This window comes from Amblyomma maculatum, chromosome 5, assembly GCF_055883805.1.
Source record: "Amblyomma maculatum isolate TAMU_Amacu chromosome 5, ASM5588380v1, whole genome shotgun sequence".
NCBI classification, from domain to species: domain Eukaryota; kingdom Metazoa; phylum Arthropoda; class Arachnida; order Ixodida; family Ixodidae; genus Amblyomma; species Amblyomma maculatum.
Window position 1 is genome coordinate 2,723,275 of NC_139348.1, and position 8,960 is coordinate 2,732,234.

The 8,960-nt window shown below is 44.2% G+C and overlaps 1 pseudogene; it reads right to left on the reverse strand.

Annotated features, from left to right (window-relative positions):
• Nucleotides 1-696: 696 nt before the first annotated feature.
• On the reverse strand, nt 697-3,100 carry LOC146187629 (uncharacterized; annotated as a pseudogene).
• Between the last annotated feature and the right edge of the window lie 5,860 nt (nt 3,101-8,960).

An 8,960-nucleotide genomic window follows, 5' to 3' on the forward strand; every position in this document is an offset into this window, starting at 1 on the left:
ACGACATTCTAGTGGAAATTAAGAAAAAGAAATGGACATGGGCAGGACATGTAGTGCGAAGAGAGGATAACCGATGGTCGCTGAGGGTAACAAACTGGATTCCAAGGGAAGGAAAGCGTAGCAGGGGGCGGCAGAAAGTTAGGTGGGCGGATGAGATTAAGAAGTTCGCAGGGGTCAAGTGGATGCAGCTAGCACAGAACCGGGTTAAGTGGAGAGATATGGGAGAGGCCTTCGCCCTGCAGTGGGTATAATCAGGCTGATGATGATGGTGATGCCTATTTAATCGGTACGGTGTTAAATCGGACCAGCTAGTGCTCTTTTCGCACTCCTGCACCGACGCGCACTTTCAGTCGGACGCCACCACCTTTTCGGTTAACATCGCGAACCGAAGGACCGAAGCGCCAAGCTCGGGTTCACGCATGCATTGCAGCACTAGAGCAGACGACTTTCGCAGCTACCGGAAGTGTGTCAGTGACGTAGAGGGCGTCGCGGCTGCAGCCAATGGCAGCCTGCCGTGGCCTGTCACTCTGTGACTGGTGACGTAGGTAATCACGGTAGAATAGTCCCAAATCTCGCCGCCACGCGGAAATGGCGCAGCCGCGAATTTCAAAAAACGCTGTTTTTAGAAATTAATAATAAATCGCTGGATTTTTTCCGATGAGTTTTACTTTGAACGAATGCTCGGAAGCATTTGTTCTACACATTGAAAACGTTTGTCAGTGACCGTTCTAGCCGTTTCATGCCCCCTTTATTCAGAGACCACATTTTGGCAGGATTTTTATAGGATCGTTGGAACTGCTGCTGAAAGTACTGCCGTCGTGCGGATCGAAGAAGTGCTAGAACCCTGTTCTTTGCGGTTCTGTATTCAGAACGAAGGTCATTGTTATTAGGAGCACGTTTAGAGCGTTTCCAAAGCCAATCTCGATTTGCGATTGCCCGCATGATTTCAGAGTTTAACCAGTTGTGATTCTGCCTTTTCTTACGCACTAATTTTTGAGTACACGTTTCTTTCATCTGGTCAAGTTTATTACACAACTTTGTGTAAACTAACTCCACCGGTTCGCCTTCAGTTCAGAGTGCCCAGCGAAAGGACCCTATCAGCTTATTCAATCTTCTTCCATCTGTAATTGTGACAGTTAGCACATTAGCATCCCTGCTACTTGATGCAGTGGTTCCAGGCAGCTTATATTTCGGCAAAAAACGACATGCAGTGAAATAATGATCTGCTAACCGCTGTGAAATAATACATGCGGACAAAGTGTGATGCAGTGCACGAGCAGCGATGTGATCAAGGCAAGACCTCACCAGTCGACCGTTCATGAGATCTTCACGCGTAGGGGCATTGATCATGTTTTCTATTCAAAATGCCGAAAGAGACGACAGGTAATCAGAAACAGGAATCTTATTTGGGCATAAAATATCAATGTTCAGGTCCCCTGCCACGCAGAACAAGTCCTCTGCTTTGTGTTTCAGAAGTGTCTCTTCGAGTTCAATGACAAATCGTGTTATGTTAGCCCATGGTGGTCTATACACAGCCAATAATGTAAGGGACGCAAGCAATAGATCTATCTTTAAGGCTAAACATTCCGCATGTGCAAACGAGATGTCGACAACAGAAAGATCGTACTTTTGGTTCACAAAGACAGCAATGCCTCCACCACGGCGCACTGCGCGTGTGGCAAAACCAGCACGATAACCATTCACGGTGAACAAATGTAAACAGGATTAGTTTGCATTTATCTCGGTGAAAACAAATATGTCGACAAAACCTACCAATTCCTCTGCCAACATCTTGAATTGTTCCCAATACTTACGAAGACTACGAATATTGAAAAGAGCATGTTGCCGGGCTAGTTGGTGATCCATTGGGTAAAAAATTTTTGCGCAAAAAACACAAAGGACAAAGAAGAACACATAAGACGTTTAACAAGCGCTTGTTAAACGTCTTATGTGTTCTTCTTTGTCCTTTGTGTTTTTTGCGCAAAAATTTTTTACCCAACGAATATTGAAGTTAACCAACGGGAATTCCTGACCTGTATTTCGGCCAAGGTTTGCCCTAAAAGCAGTAAAGTCTGTAAACTCGGTTACAGGAGCCTCCCACAGAAATTTTACATCGATCCGATTATTTTTTACCTATTCCTGAATTTTCATTGCCCAGTTTGTCTTTCTCTGCACTGGACGAGGGACAGACAAAAAGTTGCATCGGCTCATTTCTAGTGGATTTGTGAAGGATCCGTGATTCATTTTATCTTATCGACATCGGAGTCACAAGTAACTCGAATGAGAGCTGCGGTTTCGTCTTTCTTTGCGAAGATTTTGCCGCCTCTAACCCAAACAAATTTGTAGTGTTCTTTCTTTCCTTTAGTCCTTGCTAGCCAAAACAACCTCCTGTTGCCCTCTGTCAAATTTTCATTGAAGTAAAGCTAGTCCGATGATTCCTAATCAGAAAGGCTCTGGAGCTTGTCCCTCGCTGCGAACCAGCGTTCTCGAACAGCAACAGAAGAGAGTCGCACCAATATAGGAGGCGATGATTTCTTGCTTGGAAAACGGTGGACAGCCACCACTTCCCCCCATTACCAGGCTTCTGCAGTTCAAGTTTCTCGGCCAGCTCGTCAAGGAACTTAAACAGATTTTCACCTCTTTCCATTTCCAAGCCATGAATTTCCATGTTAGCCATCTTGAGGTAACAGCGCGGAACACAGGGCGGGAGCACAAGATTAGAGGACGACACAACGAGCGCTCGTTGTGTCGTCCTTTAATCTTGTGCTCCCGTCCTGTGTTCCGCGCTGTTACCTCAAGATGCATAACCAACATGCCCAAGCTGCTATTCTATCCATGTTAGCGTTCCTGATGTGCTGCTCGGAGTCGTTAAGCCCTTTCTGCAGTTGATGAATCACAGATTCCTGAGCGAGCACCTTTTCCTGCAGTTGGCATATTTCTTCATTACAAGCCGAGGATTCTTTCTTATCAGCTTTAAGTTGTTCGGCCGCTGCGTCATACTTGGCGAAAGGAAGCTTACCGATTCTTCCACATCATGAACCGTTGTACAAAGCTTAGTGAATTCTGCTTTTAGCATGAAGCTCTGGTATGCATTCGACATTTCGTTTAATGTATTTAATCCCTGTCATAAGTGCTACAAGTACGTCAGAGCTGTCCGCTGATTGTGTCAGCTGCTGCGAATTTGAGCCACTGCGTTTTTTTCTAGTTCGGCAGGTTCTGCACACCCAAACTTCTCTTTTTTTACGGGCCCATCGTACTGAACGTATTTGGAGCGATACCTGAGCAGTTCTGTCCCACATGATACGGCTCTTTACAGTCCCTACATCCCATAAAACGGCCGTCATCTGGCAATGTATTCTGACAGAAAATACACTCCTCGCTCTCATCCATATCAACGCAGCAAAGTTCAGAAATAACACTCAGCAGTCGGTGGCATGAAAAAAAAACAAACAAAGGAACCGAAAAACACTAGCTCTTAAAACACATGGGTATCAGCGTTCGTTAGGCGGTGGGTGCGCTCACCGGACGGAAGCAGTTGCAGTTACCGAAGTCCCACCGCCGCCTCAGCTACAGCTGCCAACTTGTGCAAGCGCGCTGCTGAATGAAGCCAGCTGGTACTGACGAAAAGGACGAGCAGGGGCGGAGCCGGCAACTTTTCCGTTGGGCGATAGCTCGCAGCGCACAGCTCTCACGCTCACCAACGTAAACCAGGGGCCCGATCCTCGATATTCGCCTTTTCGGCCATGTTGTGACGTACCCGTGACGTGCAAATTGGGGCGGTGCTAAAACGCGTGTACACAGAAATTGATGACGAAATTTAAAAAACAAGAAAAAATGTTACAAAAAATAACGCCATCGTCTGCTACTTGGCGCCGATTACAAAAAAAGCCAACACTGCGATGCCGAAAAGCTGAAGGGTCGGTGCGAACCGTGTTTACTCTGCATATACGCGTCGCGCGCAGGGCAAGGCTGAGGATAGTGAGATACTTACGTATACGTTGCGGCTGTTCTGTACTATTAGTTACGGTCGTTGCGACCACAGTGCATCATAGTACACACGCTGTCGGACGTCCAGCAGCAGCTAGGCTGAGCGAACGGCGGTACTCGACGCAAACCCCACAAACAGCCGGTCGTCAGGTGTGAGCGATGCCTTACTTGAGATGAGTGCATGTGGCTAGCTGTGCGCAAGTTTCATTTATGTACTTAGTCGTGCAGAGAAATCGGCGAGTACCAGGATCGAGCTTTGCACATTCAGTTCTCAGCTGGTGGGTGTAAAGAATTTGTTTACGAATACTGAGAATTGGAAGTGTCCAGCAGATTTTCGGGCTGCAGTTGCCACTAGAGAAGAGACACACCTGTCCGACGACAACGCTGGCCTTCTCAAGGTATCACTGCCATTGGAAACCGCCTGCGGCAGCCCACCGTTTCCATCATGTTAGCAAGTCTGCTACGGCTACGTGTCGGCCCGGTGGAGCGGCGTAGTGAAAATACGCATAGTGGAGAGCTCGAATAGGCCATATATCTGGCGATCTTAGCCTGCGCTGACGTCGGACCACATTTAGAGTGTTAATTCCATCGAAATGCGATATTCATGGCTGGGCAACGCACATACTGCGGATCAGAGAGCCGAGCGTCTATAATCATTATTGAGTCATCGCGGCGGGGACGTTTTCACGCTGCTGCACAGGAAACGTTACCGCGAATTTGGTCACAAAAATAAGCAGATAAGATTTTCTGGCAGCAACAAAAATGCAATAAAAAGTGTAGCCAGATGCCCACTGGCAGCAACAGGTTAGCTTTCACGCTGATGGCATTTAATGTGTCCTGAATGAGACATAGCACGCTGTATGCACATTTCACCGCATGCAGAGTGTGTCACTCTGTTGTGGCAGATGTATTGATTACCTCGTTAAAATAAAAAAAGACTGTCGGTATTATTCTCCTTGGTTTCTGAGCATGTTGCATAAAAATATTTTATAAAAGTAGCAACACTGCGCGTCTGATGCAGGTACACATCACACCACAATGTCACAAGTGAAACAAAATTTGTCAGGTACAGCCTAGTTCCTTTGCTACTGTTTACCAGTTTTGTACTTGAAATAGCATCTGGCACTTTCTTTCAGTGCAGCAAGATCCTTCAGAGGAGAGAAGGATGAACAGGTCGGCTAGAGAAATGCCTTCACATATACTATTTGAAGTTCAGGAAGTGAAGGAACAGACATGAAGAGTGAATATGATATATGATGCCTAATTACAATGAGCTAGATGCAGTATGGAAACCATTTTCTTGAAGCAATTGTCGTTGAATGTAGCATTAATGCACACATTGACCAGTGCACATGCTACACAAAGCCCGAACCTGTCTCTGAGTGAAGCAAGGGAGCCAAAGGGAAAAACAAGCGTGACTTTAAGGACACCGTAAGTAAAAAGTAACAGCAACAAAAAAGAAAAACAGAAGCATGCCCAGGGACAATATTAGACAAAAAAGAGGCATGAATTGCAAGGCTGATGTGGCCTGTAGTACATTATTTTTAGGAGCGACAGCAACGCAATCGGGTGGTGTTCTGGATTTTTTGGCAAAGGTTCATTAATGCCAGGTGATAATACTGCATGATTTGTATTGGCTTTGCAATCCCCTGTGTGCTTTTCCAGCAATGCATAATGCCCAATGTGCAACTGTCTAACATCCACTGTTTACACTCTGACTTAAAAACATGCTCAAATGAATCTCACCTGAATACGGGCATAGATATGGGAATAAAGCATGGAATTTACTTTTTCGATATTCTGATTGCATATCATTGGAAAACTAAATGTGATGGCTTGTTTCAATGAGCGTATGATTTTCAGCTAGTGTGTCTTGTATGCATGGTTTTTCCAACAGGTTGCAGTATAGCTTCTGTCCTTTATTTTGTGTTACCTGCTACTCACGTAACACATTCCCTGTAGCTTTAAACAGCTCGTCGTTGACTAACAATCGGTGTATCATTTGCTTTCGGTACTTTCTGGCATTTTTTTACATGCACCTGACATGAAGCCTTGCTTATAAGAAAACTGAAAATTACAATATACAAAACAATACAAAATTTATTTACAGCACTCCACACTCTACAATACACAGCCTAAAATGAAAGGCTGTCACACATTCAAGTAATTACAGTATTGTTGCACTTGTACAGCTCATCGCCATATCTGAAAGGTGGCACGGCCTTGGAGATCAAAGAAGATAAATTAGTTATACAAAGCAAGGGAACACAAGATAGGGTCACAAACCCATTCTCCAAGTGTTTGGCCCAAGATACCCCCAGCACCAGCAAAGCAAGCACCCACTGTTTTACCAATGAGTACCCAACACCACTGAGGATTGGTCCCCAAATGCTCAAACCACTAGGCTGCAACTACAGTCAAGGGATGCTATGCGTTCCGCAGTATTATCAGTATCAAAGATTATGGAACTCAACGTCATTTAAATGGTAGTCGGCACCTGGGACAGAGCAAGTATTCCCTGATTCTGTTATGGACAGGGCAAAGGTAGTTATAGTGTGTGTAAGAATGATTTTACCTCTGCATAAATGCCTGCCGCACCTAGAATGCTCCCTTTATGCAGTCTACCAAAAAGCAGAATAGTTTGTCTCAGGAAGACAAGCCTTAAGCATTATTTCAGCAAGACACTCAATGTGACGGCGATCAGGCAAACCAGCACAGCACTTGAAAACTTCATGCTCTAAAAACAATTGGGGGGACACGCGAGCTCAGCATTTACCGCTATGACACAACAGCTTTTTATGGCTCCTGTTTACAGACTCTCGTTCATGTGAATCGACTTTGCTACTGCTAACACCTAGTATTTATTCTATGATACATATCAGTAGCGTATACCTGTAAGGTATCCAATTAGGTGGAATACCACTTGTCTAGATACCTATAAAGCCCACTCTAACCAAGCTGTACGGATGCGTTTCCGTGGCCTAAGGGTTGCCTGTCTTATTACCCAAAGATCCTGCAAGGTTTATCCCCTCACACATTCATCTCAAAGGTGAAGCCAGAGACGTCACATTGAGTACTCGGCCATGTCACCTGTCTGAAATGTGCCCAAGATTTTCCACTCACAACGTCGCGTTTTGTGCAGAAGAGAGGCTTTAACGTTGCTGCATCAAAAAAAAGCAAGAAGCCAATAGCTGAACATCTACGCTACATTAGGCTCTGCTGGCTCGCAAGACATTTGACCACGGTGCCAACAGCCAAGTTATAGATGCAGCTGTGGCAGAGGCTCTACCACAGAAACAACAGATGAATGTGGTCAAGATAAAATGAAATCGCTCTGTTCACAAATTGTTCAATACATCATGAAAAAGAATGGCTCACTTAGGGATGTGGTGTTCAATTTAGGCTGTACACATAGCAGACGTGCAAAATATGGAACACATTCTGAGGGTTAAATGCAGAGAGGATTGCTGAAGCTGATATAATAGGAAAGCATAGGGATACTAGATAACGTAGAAAACAAATGTGACAATAGGATAGGTGTAAGTGAAACTAGTGCAGCTGTCACTTATGAGAGCAAAAAGTTATACAACTCAGTACTAGCACAATGGTACAAAATGTTGAAAAGTGATGATGAAACAAAAGTGTCCTTGAAAGTGCTTCTGCATAAATGAAATGAAAGTGATTGGCATAAAATTTATGCCCCTTCCTTAAAAGTCTCAATTTAAAGCTCACAAAGAACAATAAAGATAAGGCTACAAAAGCAACTAACAGAAAACAAAATAATGAAGCAGTTATACACAGCTGCAATCATTCGATAAACATCTCGAGTGATGAAGCCATGCTCCAGTGGCTTAGAGCATGAATATGTGAGCTTTACTAACCCTCTTTTAACATACGTGAGTACCGGAGGGAATGTGGCAGCAGCAAGAATGTGTCAAGAAGCAACTGGCCCAGATAGCAGCCTCATAATAGGGGTATGGAAGGTCTATACACAACGCTATCATGGAGGGAGATATTTTATGGAACAAGATATGTAGCAATGCACAAAATGAGCGAAGCATTTTGTAGAGCTGCAGTCAAAAATTTGTGAAGGACAATCTTATCAAAACGTTTTTATTTCATTCCTGCGCTTGTGCATCATTATTGTGACTATGGGTTATATAGTTTCACATGAAATGTCAAGCAATTTATCTCGTACACAGATGAATGCATTCTTTCCCCTGCGAAGCCACCTTCAAGAAATTTTGCCAGTGGGTGCACATGCACATCAATATCACCTAGTTACAAAACAGAAGTCAATAGTTGCCTTTGTAAAAAAACTGAATACAAAAATGTTCATTGATAGCCGAGCCACACAAATGATGCAGAGGTTAAACAGGTTATTTGGGATCTTGATTAACATCACTAAAAAGCATCAGTAATTGCAGTGAAAAGTGAAAATGGCAAATTTTGCAAGAGTGGAATCTAAAATTGCCAAAATGGGTTGACAAGTTTGCGGGGGCCTCATTTTTCGTGCATACAACAATGAAAGACAATGGCCACCAAATAGAGGCACAAATTATCCTTGGGAAAACTAGTTGATTGCTGTTCATCTGCATTCAGCATATGAAGGAAGCAATAGAAAACAAGCATAAATGCAACTAAATACAAAGAAGCACAGCTCGCTTCACTCTGCAGTTTGTGGAAAAACACAGTGGGCACCTCACGTTTCACCCTAGTAGCACACAAGATAGGTGCAACGATATGGACTCTGCTATGGTAAGCGACTGCAGAAACATCCACCAGGGTGCACGTATGCCAAATATTCTCACTGAAGTAGTACATCGCAGACTGCCTGCTTGCCACAAACACCAAAGTGAATTATGAACTATTGGTGCACGCACGTCCTACTCAGAATGGCACTTCTGGAGGTAGAAGGAGAACGTTTTTGTACCTTCCTGTGTTTCATTGACATGAAGCACTTAATAAAATGC